We start from the raw sequence: 21,959 nt of genomic DNA, 5'->3' as shown, positions 1-21,959 counted from the left end.
ACCAAGCTAAACAATAGGAAGTACCAATGGAAAGGATGTGACTTAAATTTTGATCCTACCTCTGTGTCATTTCAGATTTTTTTCTGGGCTAGCAGGGGTGCTTCCTTCCCATTGGGATTTACAGGCTAACATCTGTAGCAAGATCAATTATTTATCACAAAACATAAGCAATGGAAAAAGAGCAGAGCCTTCCTCTACTATCCCTGTCTTATTTCACAGCTTTATATATAGTGTCAGACAAAAAACATGCACCAGACAGGCAGGACTCTTTCTCTGATGATTCCACTTGGAAAGAGGCAAACCAGGCTCCAGTGTCTACTTGGCAGAAGATGGTATAAAGCACTTCAACAGGGAGGCCTGGCACTCTTCAGTTTATGTTACCAAAATCTCTGTGCCAAGAGGTCTCCGCATGAGACAGCCTGTAACTGGACAGCTTCTACTGAAATCAGGTCAGCTCCGTTCTCAGGCACCAGCTGAGGATCTGTCCTCCCAATTATTTATGTTTGCTGTGATACGGTAATGATATGGTACATTCCCCAACCATCCCATTGCCTTACATTGATCTCTCAGATGTTGTGAAAGATGATGAAAGTAGCAAGATGAAAGAAAAAGGAAAAGTGCAAAACAAGCTCACATTAAATATTCATAACTGGTAGTAATTACAAATAGAAAATAGGAAATAAAGAAGTGGTGATTATGCAGGGTCCAAATCATCTATCTGCAACTGCCTCCAGGAAGTTTTCTCCATAGATTTCTGCTGCTGGAGTTGGAAAGTGAGTCAGTGTTTTTGGTCTGTGTCTGGAAAGTAAGCCAGTGTTTTTGGCCTGTGTCTTTGGTCACATTTTGTTACTTTCTTTATCTGGTGTATAAACATAGGCTAGGGTGAGTTGAAAGCAAAAGTAAGTCTCTACACCTTATTTTTGATCTCCACTAAAACCTATAATGAACCTCTGTCTTCAGTACAAAATGACATCTCTACTGTGCAGAACTTTATATTTCAACAGCTAAACATTGTGCCTGTCACTTCAGATATTAAGTATCTTCTTTTGTGGTTTCATAAAAGGAACTGACCCTTAATTTTATTAAGTTCTTATAGATTAAGGTTTTTAATATGATTTCTGCTTACTGTGATAACTCTAGTGATTCTGACTGGCCATCGTTAGGTCTGTTTACCAAAATCTTTTAAAAAACCCCATGATTAAGTGGTTCCTTTTCAAATACAAGATAAGACCAATCTAGGAGCTATATCTGAAGAATCTACATCTCTTTCATGTAAAAAGTGATGAAAATGCTGACTTTCTTGGCATTACTATTTTTTTCAACTATGTAAAATCACAAGTTTATTCCATTCTGTCTATGTTTCTATGATCTAAAAGCTGGTGTTGCTTAACCGATGTTAAATATCAATGTATATAGAAAAATCATGAAGTACATTCGTAGGATGTTCTTACAGGCAGAACTGCTGGATTTGAATCTCATACCAGTGCTAGAAAACAAGATGTTCTGTTAGATCAAGGCTGTAAAGTTTGTTGAACTGCAGTATTATTTTCCTGAGCTATAACAGTCATCTCAAATGACAGAAAATCACACAGATAATTCACCCTGTTACTACTTTACATCATTTTAAGGTCCCCATGAAGTAGTCTTTCCCTCTAATATGGAGCATCAGTCCACAGAAAAAAGCAATACTTCTACAGTGAACTTGTCAGTTTTTGCCATCTGAGTGCTCCACTCAGCTTTGGAGACCACAGTAGCCTTGTTAGGTTTCTAAGGCACCCTAATTACACACATCTGAGATTGCAGAATGCTTTAATTTAAGCCAGCACACAATCAAATGCTGTGCTTTCACAAATATTCAGAAACATCATCTGCCAGGATCAAGAGTAATTGAACTGATATCTACTGGGTTTTATCTGCAGCTTTGGCGCATAATTTTTCATTTTCTTTAGAAGGCTTTAACACAAAGAGAGAACATGCCTAGAGTCCCACAGAGGTGTTTTGACATTAGGCTTAATAAAGCATGAAGAACTCATTAATAAATAATGTTCTGCTGGTTAACAAGTAAAGCTGAATGCATTCACGAGACACAGAAGTAGATCACATCATGCATGCAGCCAAATAACTTGTTAAAATGATTGCAATGGTCCCATTTCTTCAGTGTGTTTGGCACAGCCCAGCACAACATTGCAGAAATAAAAAACACTGCAGCATATATGCATGCATCTTCAATTATAATGTTACCTGTCAATTTTTATTTGCACTCAGTGGGATTGAGGGATTTGTAAACAAGCATTCATGACAGTGACAAAGAGCTATTTATATATTGTTAAGCTTTGCTGAGAGTGAACACTGCTGTCTGGAGTTTCAAAGGAAAAGACCTCTTGTATTCATCGAGCTATGCATCATCCCATTCCTGTGTCAAAGCTACAATCTTGATACATTTTACTACAGACACATTTGAGTTACAGCTTTCAAGGCTGTGTCAATATTTCCATATGTCCTTATTTTACAAGGTTAAACATTCTGGCGAGTTTTGAATCAAGGTCTGAGGAGAGCTTCTATTTGCTTGGGGTCAATTACACAGCTCCCATCAGCTTCGGCTACAGTCAGATTTCATGCGGAATCTGGAGTAGGATTGTGGCAACATTAGGGTCTGGATTCACCCTCCATCACGACGACTTTCTCAGTTAAGTGACTAAGTTGGGAGCTGAAGTCACCCTAAAGTCTCCCTATAAGCAGTGCCAAGAGATAAACATTTCCAGAATGTGATTCAGATCTGGGCTTCTTATTACAGAATCAGCTTAAAATGAGCAAGTTCTCAATTTAGAGAGTTCTGCTACATGCTTATGATTCTAGGCAGGAAAACTTCTCAGTCCCTCCAATGAGGCCAAGGAACAGATTGTACAATTCAAGTTTGGGCCCGTGAGATCCACGCAATTTGTGAGGGGAAAAAAATAAAGGAAAATGTTTCCTTATCTTATTTTTAGTTTATCTTTGAGATATAGTCATATTCTAAATAAAGGAGTCATGATATTCAGAAACGGGGACAAAGAATCCAAATGCATGTCTCCAAGTCTCCAGCACAGTTTCTGTAACTACAGAAATGCTACAGTCTTCTGTGTTAGTTCACTGTCGTTTGTAGGTAGTGCAAATATCTTGGAATGAATATCGAAAAAATAAAAATTCATAACATTTATTTACTGAAAACCTAACTTCCAGCATATTCAGAGTGCTTATAAAAATTAGATTATTTTTCACACCTGACTGAGCTGCCAGGTTCCAAGAGTTACTGAGAATAAGAGGATTGGATGAAGCTATAATAACTTCTGAAAACAACTTAAAAACTCTGATGTATTTGATGAAAGGAGTAGCTACTTAGATGGGGCAATCCTTCCAGTTGTTTGGGGATTTTTTAAAGAGAAGATATGAAGAAAATAAACTTCAGATCCATGCCATTTTTAGAATATGAAACTGAAAAGTACCAAACCATTTAATCTGAGTCACAAATGGGGTGATATTCATGTGACATTTTGAATTTTGCAAAACAGGACAAAAGTAGAAAGGCTTTTTTTTCTAAACATCCACATATTTAAGCTGCCCAGGGATCTGAAATATTAAAGAAGCATCTGTGATATGGAACAGTAAGTATAAGTTGATACATTTATTTTCCATTATTTTCTTCCATTTACCATTGAACATCATTTCTATCCATGATAACACAAGAATACAAATGCATGAGCAGAAGTAATTGAAAACTCAAGTATTTTAGTGAGTACACTTTCTATATATTATCCTATGACTTCACAGTCTCTGCTGGTTTGCTGTTGGAAAGCAGATTTGGTGTCAGTTACCTCTCAAAATGAGATGTAAATTTTAGAATTCAGTTTCTATTCCCTTTTCTTCCCAATTAAAGCCTAAGTACTCAAACCAGGAAAATCTTGCTCATGTTCTTAGGTGAGAATCTCAAGATTACTGAGAAATTTTCAGTGTCCAATCAATGCAGAACACAAGTTTTTGGAGGTACCTGTCTTGTGAGATCTGAACTGCCAGCAGAATGAGAGTTAGCTGAATACACAGCATAGCTAATACAGCAATGCTTCTGGGTTGTGTGATCACAGGATTTGAAGTGACAAACTTTCTTGCAAGCTAAGATGGTTGTGAATCCTCAAATGGTAGGTTTTTGTATTCAGATTCTTCTTGTACTATACTTCAGCTATTTACATCCTTCTAGGACCATGCCAATAATCCAGAAATATATATAAGGACATTGACTTTTGTTCTTAAGGACGTAAATTAGGAATAAGTTAGTGTTACACAACGTTGGGCAGCAAAATTATAACAAAGTTCTATCCATTGTAGGAATTTGCATAGTTTTAGAATGCTTATATCCACAAGATGTTAAAAAAGCAAATATTCAAGCTTTGTTTATGGTAAGCTTTATGACTGCATGAGGGTGCAGCTGACATTTTCAAACAAGCTGTAACAGATATTCACGTAGCAATATGTATATATTACCATGTGATGGAATCACACAAATACATACAGCTGTAAAACAAAGTGCATTGTGGAAAGAAAATACCATTGTCACCTCATGTTGACACACATTAATCTGCAAGGAGAAAAAAATCAGCGAATAGTATTTGCACTACAAAATAGTAAAGTTAGTGCATCAAAAACGGTAAGGAAAAGAAAGCAAAGCTGCTAAGGCAGGGATCACTTTGTCAAGCCCCAATAGCTTTCTTGATCTCCATTAAGATACCAATATATTAATAAAGGAGGGAAAATGCCACCCTCTATCAGAACAAGGAGGAAGGACAGAGCAAACTTTAGTATACACAACTTGCAATTGGGTTTGTAATTCTCTTTTAGGGAAGGAAGGAGGATTTAAGCTTCCAAGTAACCATTAAAATATAGAAAAAAATACCAACCAAATCAACAAGCATAAATTCCCCAAGGAACCTGGTATTTTTATGGCAGCATTTCCTGTGAGTCTCCTAGCAGATCAAAGCATGTCAGCTCTCATTACATCCCCTTGAGAGCAAAATGCTCTGCAGCTTCTGATTTGCAAAGGCTCCAGGAGGCAGAGGCTGATCAGGAAAGGGTTTTGGGGTGTTCACTTGCCCATCTCTGCTGGTATTTCCCAAAGTGACAGGGCATTTTTGGGAGGGACAACACCGCTAGACCCTGAAGTGGATTGGTTGGCTGTTCATTCCTCAGGGAAGCTGGGTTACACAAATGGTCAAGGAAAAGAAATTCCCATATTTTTAGAGGAGTCCCCTGTGCCCTTTTAGCTGGTCAGACTGCAGCCAGGATTTATGATTATACCTTATGATTCGAGTGCTGAAACAGGAGAAATTCTGCATTGTTTCCAGGCCTTCTCTAACAAGTTCTGTATTTTAAATACCCCTCTAAGAATATACACACAATTTAGAAAAACAAATCCTTTATTCATGATGGCAGTAAGTACAGCATGGCTGTACATATACCAATTAAATAGTACTTTTGCATTTTTAATTTTATTCCTCCCAATAACTACATGTTCCTACAAGTGCCTCACAAGCAGGCACTGAGTTTTCTACACAGCCTTTAATGGAGAACATTTTAAAGAGTTTTCATAAAGTGAATGAAGTTGGGATAAACAGCACAGCTGTTGAGCCAGTAAGAGACTGCAAGGAAGGACTTACCAGGAGGAAAACATTCTAGGAATGTATTTTCCTCATGAGGCCCAAAGATTAACCAATTAAAATTAGTACTCCAGTTCACATATCCAAAATGTATATAGAAAAAAAAAAGGGTGACTTGAGTACTGTATGAATAGATCCTTGCTTTTGAGACAGGAATTTCTGACAAGTTATCTACCAAAAATCAAAACTATGCAATCACCAGAAGAAAAACAAAAAGCTGAAGAGCTGCATTGTCATTTTACTCTTGTGTATTCCTTAACGTGATCTGGAGAAAACAAAAGAGAACTATTTATTTACTTGGGTCATGTGTTGACCTCAGAAAATCCAGGGCAATAAGCTGCAGGTGATGGCTTACATCCACAAAAATCCTCATGAGTGAGGCCCCAGGAAGTCTTTTTTCTGTTCCCTGTTGGGGAAACTGAGTAAAGCAAAGATAATGCTACCAGGGAAAAGATTTGAGATTTTGACAGTAAATACCAACAGTTTTACAGTTATTTCTGCTCCATAAAGATGCTTGTAACTTTTCATCAGTGTTTGGCGCCAGGCTCAAAGACCTGTTCCATCCTGAAATTGGACTCCCAGCTTCCCCAAGAATATTGTGTGTGGCTTCTCCAACTGTGTGCTTTCATGGGACATTATTTGCTTACAGCTTTCACATGTGGTTTTACCTCTACTCACCAGTTATTTATTCCTATAGGAACTGTTGTATGCTGAAACTTCACAGATGAAGGATGGTAGTATGATATCCCAGAGATAAATTGGGATACTTGTCTTTAAATTTTACGCCATCAAGAGGAGAAATATTAATTTTAGCAGACATACAGAACTTCAGGAAGTCAAATTCTTTATTGAAAGACCTTTTCAGTGCGTATAGACCCTAAAACTCACTGCATAACCAGAAGAGAAGCATTATGCCTCTCTCAGGAACCCTCTTTGCTTGGAAGGTTTCAGATTGTTTCTTGTAGAATCTGTCCATTTCTAGAAAATGAAAAAGTAATCACAGATATCAAGAAATTCAAACAGGATGTACCTTTGACAACAAGATTAGTGCTTTCCATCCTAATGCCTAAGACAGCCTAAGAGACGCTGCACTGCAGAAACAGTGTTCTCTTATTGTGAAGGGTGAAACAGCCCTGGATACAGTGAGTTTTACCAATCCCTTAAAAAGTAAGCAGAGATCTTTATGGCTAGGCCTTTTTCCTGGAGGCATGTAAGAATTTTCTAGATTTTGTTGGTTTTTCTGCCTCATTTTCTATGCATGGTGAAAAGCTAGCAAGGACTGAAAAAAAAAATGCTTTGCAGATGCTTTTAATTGGACTGGAAAGAGTTCTTGGTTCATTCTCTGGGGCCACAGCTGAGCGACGTGCTTATTCCTGTCTTTTTCCAAGGACGTGAACAGCCTCATTGCAAATCAATGCTTAAGGCGTACACCTAGGAATCTTGCTCAACTGGCTGTTTGGATCATTTCTGTCTTTCAACCAATATTGTCTGGATCTCACCCAAATTCAATTGCAGCCAGATGCTCTTCTCCAGGAGCCACTTTCCTCTAGGCAGTGCAACATCTTTGTGATGGCTCTGGTTACATCTGTGGAAAATGAGATATACACTTGGGTGTCATCTGCAAAGCCTGTAGCAGCTTAGCCCCTCTCTGAAGAGTTTTCTGGAAGTATTGGAAAAGGATGTAGGGAAAGGATTTACAACCCTATGGTCAGACTGCAGGTGCAGGATATTGGAAAAAAAAATGATGTTACCAGTTGTTTTGGGGTCCTATTGAAACCAGGTCTTGTGTTTGCAAGGTATACAAGATTGTGATATATTCACTTAGCATTTAAAGGAGGAAGAAAGATAAATAAGTCCTCCACCTTGTCTGAAATTAAAAAGTCCTTGCAAATTAATACAGCCACACAAAACTGGATTATTAAACTAGCAAATGGAAACATGGTGCACAATATAAAACTCTGCACAAAACAGATAGAATAAAGACTATCATTGCTTACTGCAATATGTTTTGGCCACTGTATATTTTACATTTAATTTTATGGTGCAGGAGATATTACTGAAGGAACAGCTTTACTTGATAATTTTCTTGTTTGGTAGAGCTGATATATTAAAAGGTTAATGTCCTAAATTTACATTTTTCTGGACTGATTATTTCTTATTCCAGTCTCTCCTTCCTCATTCTTAACCTTCTTAAATAGAAATGATATAAAATAGGACTTCTTTTTGACAGTTTTAGCCAGAAAACCTTACTTTCCCTGCTGATTTTCATGCTCTACAAGCTTTGCCATCATAAACCACTTTGCATGTATTAAGAAGTATTATATTAGATGAGGCAATTTAAGTGTATCCCATTTCACTTGGTGAAACTAAGGAGCTTTGCATTATAACTAAGTTGAGCTCATGAGAATATGTTTAAAGCATGTGTTACCTGAAACTGAAGTTAGCTAGTCATTCAATACTGCAACCTGTGGGTTTGCAAAACGATGGCAGGAGTCCTGCTGTGAGTGAGATAGGAAAATTATTATAATCTGCATTTCTAAATTGAATGAGTATTTTGCTCAGTAGAGGCCTCTTGACTGCAAATAGTCTGAAATTACATCCTGCTGTTTAAAGTGCCTTTTTTTCCAAGTGAGTAAAAATGCCCACATTTTCATAAATCAAATATTTTTTAAATCTTACATGAATTAAATTATCGATAAAGTCATACATCCTTAGTACCTCTTGTAAAAGCTTTTTGGTATTCATATTTTTCATAGAAGGGACAAAATACCTAGAATTCATGGGTTTATACTTTTAATTATTTAATTATTATATTGTTACAACTTATTGTCATATTTCTCTCATCAATTTATTGCTGAAAAAAATTCCATGTTTAAGAGTTTCTTATTTTGTACAGGAGAAAATTGCAATACAGATATTTCATCAGAATCAGCATAGATGTGGTGCTCAACATACTTGTAAGGTAAACTTTTACATGAAGTTTCCAGAAATGACTACACAAACATGAGCAAAAGACTATGAACTAGCAAGAAGACACAGGGAACAAACTTTTGCCACAAGAGTAGCAGGGTAAACTTAACTTCTTTCATGTAAATTCTTTATCTCAATAAAGCTAGAAATTACACCAAAAAAAAAGAAATAAAAAGGCCTGGAGTTTAGGATTAGATATCATAGTATGTTCTAACATGTAAGAGAAATAAATACTGTAAATAAATTGTGTTTTACTGTGTAAAACCAATAAATACTATAAATACATTGCATTGCATCCTGTCTAAGAGTCCAAAATGGAAGAGGAGGTGTCTCAGCTTATCTTCCTCATATTCTCTGTCCTTTAAGTAGTGATCAGTGAAAAGATTGACAACAAAAGAATATGTTGAAACAACTTGCATGGATGTCTGGGCTCCACAACTAGAGTCAGTGGAAGCCTCAGCTTTGCAACACTCGGCTGTGGAAATGCTTCTAAGTTAAATAGACCAGGACTAACTCTCTTGCCCAGAGTGTGGGTAACCCTGTCTCCATCCCAAAACAAGGTGGCTGTATTCTTAGTGGCTTCCTGGAAACTGTCCCTTCCCCATGCTGCTCCCTGAAATCTACTGTGCATTGAATGGGACTGTGGGCCAAAACCATGCTAGGGAACATGTGAATGGATGGGATGGATGAGCAGGAGACAGGGATCAAACTCATGCTTAAGCCTTGTTTTGCTGCTATAGATAGATGTATGCAGCTCTAGGTTTTCTGATAAGAAGTACTGGTTGAGAGGAAGATGTGGTTACTCTTGTGTGAAAGGTGGTTCTCAGGAGAACCAACAAGACAGGCAAAGGTGATGACAAGGGCATGAACGTATCTTAAACACAACCTGCTTTTCTGCGTCTTAAGGGACCTTATGTTTAGTTTCAGTCTTGCTGCTTTAGATTAGGATTCACAGCTCTGACCTACTTCTGAAATGGTGGACAGATCACTTCTGTTTTTCATCCTCACAAAATATATTTGACAGAAGACATTTTTCTTTCTGCATATTAAGTAAACCTCGTAGGACATGGAAGGGCAGAATTCAGTCTTTCCCATGTTAGGGGACTCTTCTCTCAACCTCTTGCAGGAAGTTATACCCTCCAGGATGTAGTCTGTATGCCATAGGTTTAGCATAAAATCTGCAGGATCAGTTTTAAATCTCAGGTTATGCCAAATGTTCCCAGGTCATGCCAAATGTTCCCAGGTCATAAGCCATCATATTATTTTTTTCTTCTTCAACAAATCCACAATGTTTCTTTTGATTTAATAAGCTAGGTACTCAATTCAGTATAGCCATCAATTCAGTATAGCCATCATTTATTCCCTTATATTCCCTTATATTAGGGAAATTTCTTACTTTTGTTACCTAAGCTCCTGCAGGCCTTGTGGATAAACCTCGCTGCATGCATTTGATAAAATCAGCCAGAAACAAAATTAATAATGGAAAATTTGTACAGGTGAAACTGCACTTGTTTTGCAGCCAGTCAGATAATTTAGCTTATTCTTTTTGATTTGCACTGTTTAAATGAACATATCCATTACCTGTCAAAGACAGTTTTTTCTCCAATCTATAAGTAAAGTTTGTAACATTTTTAGCACAAACTAAAAAATCCACAAAACTGAAGAGTAAAACAATTTTTTTTTTTACATAATTTTCCATCCAAATTTTTATACTGGTATTAATGAATGTGCGCTTTAGTAACAACACTTTAAGCAAAATGAAAGATATATAGGATCCTTAACCTCATGAAGTTCTACTTGGACTTCCAAGTGCAAGTTGTGTCTAGGTCGGGGCAACCCCGGATATAAGTACAGATTGGGAGATGAACTCATTGAGAGCAGCCCTGCAGAGAAAGACTTGGGGGTTCTTATGGATGAAAAGCTGGAGATGAGACAAGAGTGTGCACTTGCAGTCCAGAAGGCCAACCGTATCCTAGGCTGCATCACCCAATATCAATTTTACTTTCTTGGAAAATATTTAGGCATCACAGTGAGGGCACCTCACAGAACTGACAGCTCTCCTCCATACAGAAAAACACACAATCTTGCAACTCCTCTAAGCTTCCACTTTTGAATGAAGTCTGTATTTTTATATTCATATTCCTACTGAACTCTATTACAAAAATTCTCAGTAACTTCAATAGAACTGGGGTAAACCAAAACTGTATTTTTTTTTCTCCTCTTCTCATATCTGGAGTAGACATTTGGTGCCAATGGGGAAACAATGTCTTTTGATAAGGGATGATATTTTTGTCTTCTAATTATTTTATGCAGGGACTAGGCATTTAGAATGCAAACATAAATACTAGCTAGAGTAGCAGACAGAAGGAGATTGATTAGAAAGCTATTATTCAGATGATATCACTAGAATCCTTCCACAAAAATGAGAAAGCAGAACTCAATTCCTGTAGTTCTAATTACATCAAGTTTGAGCTCCATTTACTTTAGCCAATAAGTTTCCTGAAATTATTTTAATAGGTTGTGGGGATGTTTAAAAAGAAAAAGTAGTATTTGTAAAACTAATTATTTTTTTTAAATGACCATATGAATTAAGACAACTTTGCCAGAGTAAAACTGAAAAGAACTTTTCTCCCTCTTTCCCCAAACCAAGATGGAGCATTAATCCTGAAGAATATCCTGCAAAAGACGAAAAACAGATGGCAATCATAGAATAAAATCAAGGTTACATGATTGTTCACTTTCTCTACTTCTCATAGCATTATCCACATCATTATAAACATAATTTTTTTTATAATGTTATGATTAGTGCTAAAAATCCTGATGTATCTTCATGATCTTGCTACTTGCCTTGTCAGTTATGTGTCTGAGACATGACTTGTTGTGCACATATGCCCACACACATTCCACCACCTTTCTGAGCATGTACTGTTTTCAGAATTATTTCTTCTACATTTTCGATCATGCCATAGAAAAATTATGTCAGTGAATTATCCTGATCAAGGTTGATTTCCTGAGGTGGTAAAATAGTGTCAGAATAATATCTATAGATTATATAATATTTTAAGAGAGATCAAAAGATAGAAAAAGAATTTTATTAAAATCTCACAGCTTCCAGAAAGTGAATAGCTGCCATTAGGAAGAAATTAATTTTTTTCTAACATGATATGTATGTTTTTGCCATTCCCCTCAAGTCGACATGCCATCTAGAACAACTAAACACACAGCTGAGCAAACACCTACCCCGTCATCCCCAAACAAGAACCATCTTGTGAATAAAGGTAAGCAGAACACTCTTTTCCCACTTTTACCTGTTGTAAGCCAGGTGAGGGTGATTGAAATGCACTAAATCCAAGTTTAGAAGAACTACCACAGAAATGTTTAATGGTAATCAAGCTCAGAACATGGGTAGATCTTTCTCTTGTTGGTCAGAGAGTCATTCAGAGGGCTTTAGGTTGTACCAGCTAACTAAGCATGTTTATCATGTGGCAGTTAAAAGCATGATCTCAACTCTGTATGTGATCTCAATTCACCATTTTATTCACTTGTGTCTCCATCTAAGCAAAAAATTGAAACATATTCTGCAGTGCTAAAGGTTAAACGAAACTTCAGGCTTTTAAGGAAGACACTAACCTTTGTGTCCTTATGCACGTCCAGAAAGTCCAGCACATCTATGTTTGATGAAGAACATTCCAGGAGAATTTAACTCATCTGTTCCGTTGTTCAGTCTCAGGAAGTCTTTAGTGTTTACTGAAAAGACCAGTCAGGGAATAAAGCATGTCCAGGTATGCAGATGGAAAAATCAGGCATCTCTGCTGAAATGGTGTACAACTTGCTGGCCCTGTACAAAAAGAGAAGACACTTGCTACGTATTTTAAAAAGAACCCAACAAGCTAAACTAAACAACTGAAAAAACAAGCACTCCGTTGCCCTGTTTAAGAATGAAAATAATTTTTTTTCAGTAGGGGCCCAGAGGTAGTACTTGTCAGCTCATGTTTTTTGAAGTACTGTCTCAGTATCTTGTAAACATTGGCAGCTTGGAATCTAGAGTGCAGGTTAGGGAGGAAGGGGAAGAGAAAGGAAAATTACAGCAAACGTTTCACAATACGAAGCCCCAGACAAAAGCCATTCCTGATGACAGAAAATTGCTAAATACACTTATTTTAAGTGGGTTAGAGACAAAAGAATGTTAGATCTTTACTGGTAAGAGGCAATATATTGCACGTGATACTGCTACTCTGCTACATTTTACCTTGATACTGGACAGAAATGTATTTTACAGCCATTTTGTAAATCACTGAAGAAACTACTTTTATATTGAGAATAACGCCAGATCCATCTGGAGAAAATGTTAAAAATATTTAGTGAGATTGTCTAACTGATCTTGCTTTTTCTTTCTTCTGTTTTTTTGTTGTTTGGTTGGCTTGGGTTTTGTTTTTTTGTTTGTTTGCTTTGTTTTTGTTTGGTTTTTTGTTATTGTTGTTGTTTTTTGTTTGTTTTTTGTTTTTGTTTTTCCAGTTATCTATGCCTCCATATTGAAGAAATGGGACACAGATACAAACGTGAATATGGTATTTAATTGCAAATTCCATACTACAGTTTCTAGCTTCAGGTATGAACATATCTACTTTCTTTCAAAGTAAATCAAGCATCAAGGAATTTGCAATACAGATAAGCCCTCAAAATCATCAATGCCAATGTGACCTGCCAAAAGACATTATCTCCACAATTATTCTCTTAGCTGGCAAAAAATACTTTTGAGTAGAGGGTCAGAATTAAATCAAAAGGTTTCTACAAAAATATTACAAAGAATGACCAGTTTAAGCACCTTAGATTATGGCTGTAGTCTAAAAAGTGCAGTTGCCTTTGCACATGTGAAATTAAATTTTGCACCAATAAAGGAACAGAAATGTACAAGAATCTTGTAAAAGTCTAGGAAAACAGCAGTCGCCCTTTCTTTGCAATGAAGTGTTTATTTCACCACATAATTTCCCTCTACATTACATAAACCACTTACTTGGTTCAACAGCAGTTTACTTCTGTCTGCTGTTGCCTGTATGATACATGATTTAAAATGCTGTGTATTGTGTTTTTCTATCACAAACACTTATTCATTAATAATTTATCAGATAAATGGTTTCTGATTGAGCAATTTAAAAAATATAGGCAAATCAATGGCAAAAGACACCAAGCAGCATATTATAATGATACAATAATTCGAGCTCATACATTAGACCGAATTGATAGTGTCCCAAAAGCCCTCTTTTGATAGCTCAGTTTCATAGAGTAAATGTTCAGCTGAAATAACTAATAAAACATGGGAATTACTGCTCTGAGAAATCATGCCAGTATCATGAACAGTATCTTTGAGAACTAATAGGTTGGCTATAGAAAGTAAACAAATAAACCAACCCTACAAAACATCTCTGTAAGCCTACAAGCTCTCCCTGGAGGAAGGTTAATAGTCACATGAAGAAGACAATGAACTCATCTATCAGATGTGAATGGCACTTTGAAAATCATAAGGGTCTGATTCCTTTGATGTCAGTGATACTTAGAGATATAGATTGTAGCATTAGATCCAAACAGTGTTTGTTATCACTTGTATGTGTGACACAGACTATGAGGGAAGCAAATGTGATAAATCCCTTAAGAGAGAGCTCTCAAGGGACTCTTGATGTGTCACAAATAAGCTCTGCTCCGAGTTAAAGGATTTTCAGCTAAGTTGTTCACAAGGAAAATAAAATGTATTCTAAGGGCTTTGCTATGGCCATGATCACCAACTTTGAGGTTTTAGAGAAAAGAAGAGAGATTTGAAAACACTTTTGGAGAAAAGCTGCATATATACATTTCCCCTCTTTCCAACAGATGGATTACATGAATTAAATAACTTAAAATTTTCCAGAGCAGTACTCAACCTCCCTAAGAATAATGTTGTTAAAAGTTGTATAATTTTATAGGCATTCTGGCAGAATGAACTGGTTTACCATCAGGCTTGAGGAGACTAGTCAATAATGTGTTGACAATAAGTAGACTTATTTATAAAATGGATTCTGTTCAGGTTAAATGGACACATATATTCTGCCAAGAATAGATTGTTTTCAAACTTAGAAAGAATTTCTCTTCTGTTATTTGATGAAGTCTCATACTGATAATAAACAATAAGTTTCAGGAATGACAGATCTACCAATAAAAGCTGCCATTCAACATGAAATATACGCTAATATCAATACATATAATTATATATAATGATCACGAATGCAATCGATTTATTTATTGTAAACAGTTTAAATGAATACATATGAAGTGAAAAATCAAATTAAATGGAGTAACATATTTTTTTTTCTTATGTGATTTCTAACTTAACTATTTCTATTTGTGGTAATGAGAACACTAGGGATTTTTGTTTAATGACTGTCCATTTTTAATGTACATTTATCCACTCTAACTAAGACTAGAGTCTTTGTCTAATGTATCCTTTCAGACTTCATGCCCAGGATCCAAGGAGTTCTCTATGCCCCACAAGAGGGCAAAAGGACCACTTTTCTTTCTTAAAGTAGGAATCCTTTCAACAGACTGATTGCTTTTTGTGTAAGAGTGCCAGTATTAGCATTAACACTATTAAGTAGTAAGTTGTGTAACCCTTTTTGCACAAAAAACACCTCCTAGATGCTTTTGTTCTAATAAGCTAAAGTTGTTTGAACACACACCAGAAAACTGTGGTCCTTATATAGTCCCACATGCCCTTATGAGGAGGGATCTCCTGCCTTTCTTCCATTCACTTAGTAAAGAGACAGGAGGAGAGGATTAAGCAATAAGAGCATAACTCATTGATGTAGCTGTATCATCACTCTTCATTAAGAGAGCAAACTCCCTACTCAGATGCTTGATGACTTAAAAGCATTTCAAAGTTCACAGAATTCCAAAGCAAAGGATATTGTATCGCATTAGAAAATATTCAAGACGAGTCACCTGCTCTGCATAAAGGTTTGAGCTGGTTCCCACTCCTGCCAAGGGCAAGGCAACTAAATACTGCATAGCTATCTGGCTGCTCCAGTGTCCACTATTGTGGACTTGAACAATTAAAAATCATAAGTCAAAGCACACCAAAAAGTAAGTCTTGATGGTTATGTTTGTTTCTTTTAAATAATGAACCTGAGCTGGTTTACCGGTTTCCTTCTCTGAATCTGTTAAATGTGGGAGTTTTTGTGTGATTCAAGAAAAAAAAAGTTTATAAAATTTTATAAAAACAGGTGAAAAGACAAGAGTCTTTCATCCTGTAAAGGCAGAATTTAAAAAGAAATTTTCTTCTTTTTTTTTTTAATTTTTAATTTATCTTTTTTTAGCTCAGAAAATAGCAAACAACTGAAGACTTGGAAATTTTAAGAATTGATCTGCTCTTTATTCACAGATGAAAGTTACTCTTCCTCAAATAATACACAAAGTCTGATCATGTGCACACACTTTGTCCTTTTCAATGAAAAATAAAATGAGTTTGATTAAACCATGACAGCTGAATCATACTTAACACTTCTACAGAACGAGACAGAAGGCATTAACTCTCAAAGTGTCAAGGCTACTCTGGAAGGTTCAAGTCACAGTTAGAATTGGTCCCTACAAAAATAACGAATTTGCTCTAATGCCAAGAAAAGAGATACAGAAAGCAATTATGTGACTGGGGACAAAGGAAAAAAAAAAGTAAAACAAGTCTCACTCACACAGATTTTCATTTCCAGGCTTCCCCTGGCTTCTCTCTGCAAATACCTGGTCCATCCTGTACACATTCACCTTTCTAGTATTTCTCTGAACTCCCTCTCACCCTAGTATGTCATTTCCCTGACAGCTTCCCTGCCAGCCCCAAGATTTCTTGATTTGAATTAGGTTTACCCTCTTTCTAAATTATGCCATGATCTTTAGCTCCTGGGTTGATCCCAATTCTCTGCTCCATAAAAATAATTTTCAGAATAACCTAAAATTTCTCAGCCTATGGCATCTCTCCAAACCTGACAATCAGACTGCCCCAACTTCTAAGAAGCCAGAGCTTCTAGTATTTATATCTCTGGGGTAAATCTTTCCGACAGATTGCCTTGGGGTAGCAGCATTGGGAAGCCCTGCAGCACAGTCCTGCAGAGCTGACTGCACGTAGTCCAGAAACTGTTGATGAAATCTGGGAGGAATTTCTATAGATTGCTTCTTCCACCTACCAGATATATATAAAATGCAATTACCCTCAGGGAAACAACCCTCCATTGTTACAAATTTTGACATGTCACATATTACCTACTCAGCTGGTATTCAAAATGTTTGAGAGATATGTGAAACCTTAATGTGTCATAATGAACACATGAACATATCATGTGTTCATCATCAGCTTTTCAGTTCCAAGTTAAACTCAGGCTGCAGGACAGAATGAACTTCAAACAGTTCAATGATTTGCCACCAAAAGCTGAATACTAGCAATCCGCACCTTAAAAAAGATACATTTTTCCTTTTGAACTATTTCAGTGTAATAAAACACGGCTTAGACTATTTGCATCAAGGTGTAATAGAGATTGGTAAACACACTGTGCTAGTGTGTCCACATTTCAAAATAAGCACAAACCTTCTCTTTTTCCTCTTTAACTGCCAGGCAAAAAGTGAGATCAGCATTCCACAGAGTAATTTTTTACTGTGGTGTAAACCCAGTGCAGTGTGTCTACTCTGAGAAATTTATAACAAAACAAAAAAATGATCAAACTAAAATTACATTAAAAAAGGTATGAAATGTGCACTAAATCTCTTGAGGCAGTAGTCTTAAATAACAAGGTTCTGTTGCAATAAATATTTAATAAGAAAAGCAAGAATAAAATAAGCATGAACAAGTACTTTCAAAGTACCCTTCAACAGGGTACAATACATAAAACATCATTTATATCTGAGTACTGTTCAAAGTACCACAAAAGAGTATATATATACCTTTAATCCACCATATTTCCTATATACACCATATAAGTATATACAATATACACTTTATGTCTGTTCTTGTGCACTAATTGTGTAACAACTATTCAGTGCAAATTGCTACCTGGGAAAATAATAGTTGCTTTACTGATGTAAATTCAGCACATTAGCACAACTGTACAGCCAGTTACAGCAGCTGAAACTCATGTTGCATGATCTACAGAAATGGGTCAGCTTTATGAGGAAATCACTAGTTCTTGTAGAAAATAAATAATGAACTTCCTCTTGGGGGGAGACCCCTTTGAAGACACAAGGCCAACGTGAATTTTCTTAGCAGGAAATGTGTTTTCTATGAGTCAGAGAGAGGAACAGCCAGTGGCCCAGCATCCCTGCCTCGGTGCGGAGAGATGCCTTTTAGCACACGAGACACAGTGCAAAAGTGTACAAGGAGTGGATGGAGCTATGACAGCATTCATGTCACAGCTCTGGTAGTGGGGATACACCATGCTCACTGGGAAGGGAAGGCTGTAACACATAGTGACCCTTGGCAGCTTTGTGTGACAGCGAGAAGACGAGGAGGGCCAGTGGGACTCACATATGCTCATCAGCACATTACAAACTGACAACCTGGTCCAAAGATTTCATGACTGTCATTAAGGTACCTATATCTAAAAAGAAGAAATTTATTAAGAAGATATTTCTCATATATATATATATATATATAAATAAATATATATATATATAAATTATTTATTTATGTTAAAATATGTTTAAATACATGTGTTCACAATACTAACTATTTTTGGACAGAAAGGAAGAGTAAAAAATCAGTGTATATTATGACAACTGCTATGGATTTTTTCCCTTCAAAATCTCAGTACATAATAATATCAGCTCCTTTATCTCTTCACGGCTACTTATTACATTTAATCATGTAGTGCCTGATACAATCTGTAAGGGAACAGCTGAAAAACCACCATAAGGGATTCTTCACTTCCATGTCACAGCCATTTTGTCTTTCCTAATCCATGAGCCACGGTTCACAGGCAAGCTCTTCTTTATTTTGGTGTTAGGCAGTGTGGGGGTAACTGTATATTTGGTCCTGTCTCCTGCCCTCTTAACTGCAGCTTCCAAATATTTCAGTTATCTGGATTTTTAAAAAGAGGCAAGAAAAACTACCAGAAGACCCATTACTGCAGCACATGAGATACAAGGAGAGGATGAGAGAACTGGGCTTGGCCAGCCTTGAGAAAGGAAGGCTAATGAGAGACCTTGCTGTGGTCTACAGTCACCTAAGAGGAGGATGTGGAGAAGATAAAACCAGACTCTCCTTAGAGGTGCACAGCGGGATGGTGAGAAGCATTGGTCACAATATGCAACACAGAAAATTATGGCAGAATAAAAATGAAAAGAATTGGTTGTGAAAGTGGTCAGCTGGAGCAGATTTCCTGGAGAGGTTGTGGAGTATCCATCCTTGGATGTAATCAAAACTCAACAGGACAAGGTTGAGCTACCTGCAGTGTGACTGGCCTGTTTCCAGTAAGAGCTTGGATGTGAGGCACTCTGAGTTCCCTTACCCCCAGGCGACTGCTGAGAAAAAGTCATGGCTTCTCTGATAGATAAGCACTGCCTGTAGACCCAGTGCCCACGAAATGCTAGGTATTGCTTGGAGGAAAGAGTTCCTTATCTTTCTGAGTGAAATCTACACAGCAGTTCTCTGAATCCCAAACCAGATTGTATGCACAAGACCTAAAGAGTCTCAGCCCCGTCAGCTTTCCAGATGCAGTCCCACACAAATGTAACTTCACAGACCCGAGCTGACTTACAAAGATGCATAGACTGTAGAGAGCAGTAAATATAATCTGAATGCAAACATCAGAATGGCTTATCTTTTCAGTACTTTTGCTCAGTAAGTAAGTTCTTTTCTCATTTGGAAACAAGGTACAGGCCAATTGCAATATCAGTTTTATGTGTCTCCTTGATCACCTTCTTTCCCTAAACTGGTGAGCATATAAATTATTATTTTCCAGTTCTAATTTTTCTGCCTGGGCAGCTTATTTATTTCATCTGTTTTTCAGTAGTTTTGCATTTTATCAATGTAAAAGGTTTTGGGATGTTTCCAGGCAGGCAGTGAAAAAAATGTAATTGTGCACTGAACCTCCTCAGATCTGATTCAACCACCCTCTCTCAAAGGCAGCATCCTTCGATCTCAGTACCTTGCCTTCAGACCCCTTCTGTCTCCTGGCTGCAGCAGCAGTTGCATACAACATCTGCAGCTGGTGGGAAAACAGGAGTTTTCCACAGGCATGGAGAGGGACATCAGCCAGGTGCGTGAGGCAGCACTGTGGGTATGGATGCATTGTGTATCTATCTGCAAAGGCTATAAAAACAGCCTATTGCTACCGAGCCAGTTGTTTAAACAGTCTAAATGGCCACTTTTTCAGAAATTGGTTCTGTACTTTGAGCAAAGACACTGTCAGCCAAGAAGAATACAAAAAATTGCCTATGCTAAAAAAATTATCTTGCTGTTTCTTGGTTTCCTTCATAAAGCCACACAGAAAGAATTGTTCTGCAGCCACATTTGAGACAGAGCAGCAACCTTTGTTTCCAATTTGCTTTCATGTCAGTCCCCACCCTGTCCAAATGCTGCCAATAATTATCATATTAACTCATCATCATGGCTAGGTTTTGTGAATGAAGTTTTGGGAAGGATTCTACCCATGTTTGTTACAAGCGCGCTGGTGGCTAAAAAGGCTAATATGAGATAGACACGTCCGATTGCAAACAGCACAGCAGAAAGACTCCTTAGGTGGTATATTCTGCAAGATACGATTCTTTCTGCGTTGCCTTTTCTCCTCAAGAGTGATCCTGCGTGCGTTCTCAAAGGAAGCAGCAGCGTTATAGATGGTGTGTCTCCAGACCTCCCGATTGGAGGCCAGAGTAGACCAGTTATGTTGATCAATATGGCCAAGGCTGAGATGTTGTTTCAGGGAGTCCTTGTATCTCCTCTTTGGGGCTCCTCTCATGCAACAGCTAGTGGCAAGTTCACCATAAAGCAGGATCTTAGGGAGGCGGTGATCCTTCATCCTGGAGACATGTCCTGCCCAACACAGCTGTGTTCTCAGTAGCATGGCCTAAATGCTTGTGATTGCTGCTTGTTCTATAACAGATGTATTGGTCACATAATCTGACCAGTGGATGTTTAGGATTGTGCGGAGACAGCGTTGATGGAAGCGTTCTAGGAGCCAGAGGTGGTGGTGGTAGATGACCCATGATTCGAATCCATATAAAAGAGTAGACAGCACAATGGCTCTGTAAACACTGATCTTTGCGCTTTTCTTCAAGTGTTTACTTTGCCACACTCTCCTGTGGAGTTTTCTGAAGGCATGTATGCCTTTGCTAACCTGTTGTTTATCTCTCCATCTGTCTTACCATCCGAGGAGATGAGGCTGCCTAGGTAATTAAACTGCTGGACTGATTTGAGCTCTGATTGGCCAATGGTGTTATGGGGATGATGGAAGACTTCATCCGATAGAGAACTTCTGTTTTCTTTAAGCTGCCTTCCAGCCCAAAGAGCTCAGCAGCGTCTGCAAAGCAGGATGTTAAACGCTGCAGAGCTGCTTCTGTGTGGCAGCGAGGTCCTCAGGACGTAGGTTTGTTTAGAGTGACCTCTTAGATGGATGGCCTTACAGGGTTGACGAGCTCCATCTGCCTGGGGTAGTTTCCCTGAGGGGGAATCGAACCTGGACCACAGCGGTGAGAGCGCTGCATCCTAACCACTAGACCCCGACAGATGAACCTTAGGATTAAAGGGTGGGCTCAGTTCAGCACACACTGTATCTCACCTAAAAAATCCATTGCACAGGCTCAAAGGGTAAAGACCTTTCCCAGATCTTTGCTTGCGAAGACAGGCCATACATGCTTCTGTGCGGGCAACAAGGGCGTCGTCATCAATATAAAGCAGCTCCTGGACAAGATGATTTAAAGTCTTAGTGTGGGCCTTCAGTCGCCTTAGGTTGAATAGGTTTCTGTCAGTACGGTATCGGATGTAGATACCATCCTGATCCTCGAGGTCTGCCATGGCCCTTTGGAGCATCATGCTGAAAAAGACTGTGAATAGGGTTGGTGCAAGAACATAGCCTTGTTACATATCATTGGTTATTAGAAAGGGCTCAGAAAGTGCATTGCCATATCTGACTTGACCTCATGGAGTGAGATGATAATTTTAAGGAATTTGGGGGTACATCCTAAACATTCCAAAATCTGCCATAGACCTTTTCTGCTCACAGTATAGAAAGCTTTGGTGTGGTCAACAAAGGTTACATTGAGACCTTTGTTCTGTTCCCTACACTTTTGCAGTTGTCTAAG

The 21,959-nt window shown here is 37.7% G+C and overlaps 1 protein-coding gene across 4 annotated transcripts in view; it reads right to left on the bottom strand.

The window, feature by feature from the left end:
• The window catches only part of HS3ST5 (heparan sulfate-glucosamine 3-sulfotransferase 5), a 188,160-nt gene that overhangs the window by 76,747 nt on the left and 89,454 nt on the right, over window positions 1-21,959 (bottom strand). For all 4 annotated transcript variants that reach the window (XM_051792261.1, XM_051792258.1, XM_051792260.1 and 1 more), the window contains exon 2: window positions 12,285-12,492. The gene's annotated coding sequence lies outside the window, so the exon portion shown is untranslated. The remainder of the gene's footprint in view (window positions 1-12,284; window positions 12,493-21,959) is intronic.

This window comes from Manacus candei, unplaced genomic scaffold, assembly GCF_025592945.1.
Source record: "Manacus candei isolate 608988 ecotype Guabito, Panama unplaced genomic scaffold, ASM2559294v1 h1tg000034l, whole genome shotgun sequence".
Taxonomy (NCBI): Eukaryota; Metazoa; Chordata; class Aves; order Passeriformes; family Pipridae; genus Manacus; species Manacus candei.
The sequence above is the reverse complement of the archived record's forward strand: the minus strand, read 5'-3'. Positions and strand labels throughout refer to the sequence as shown.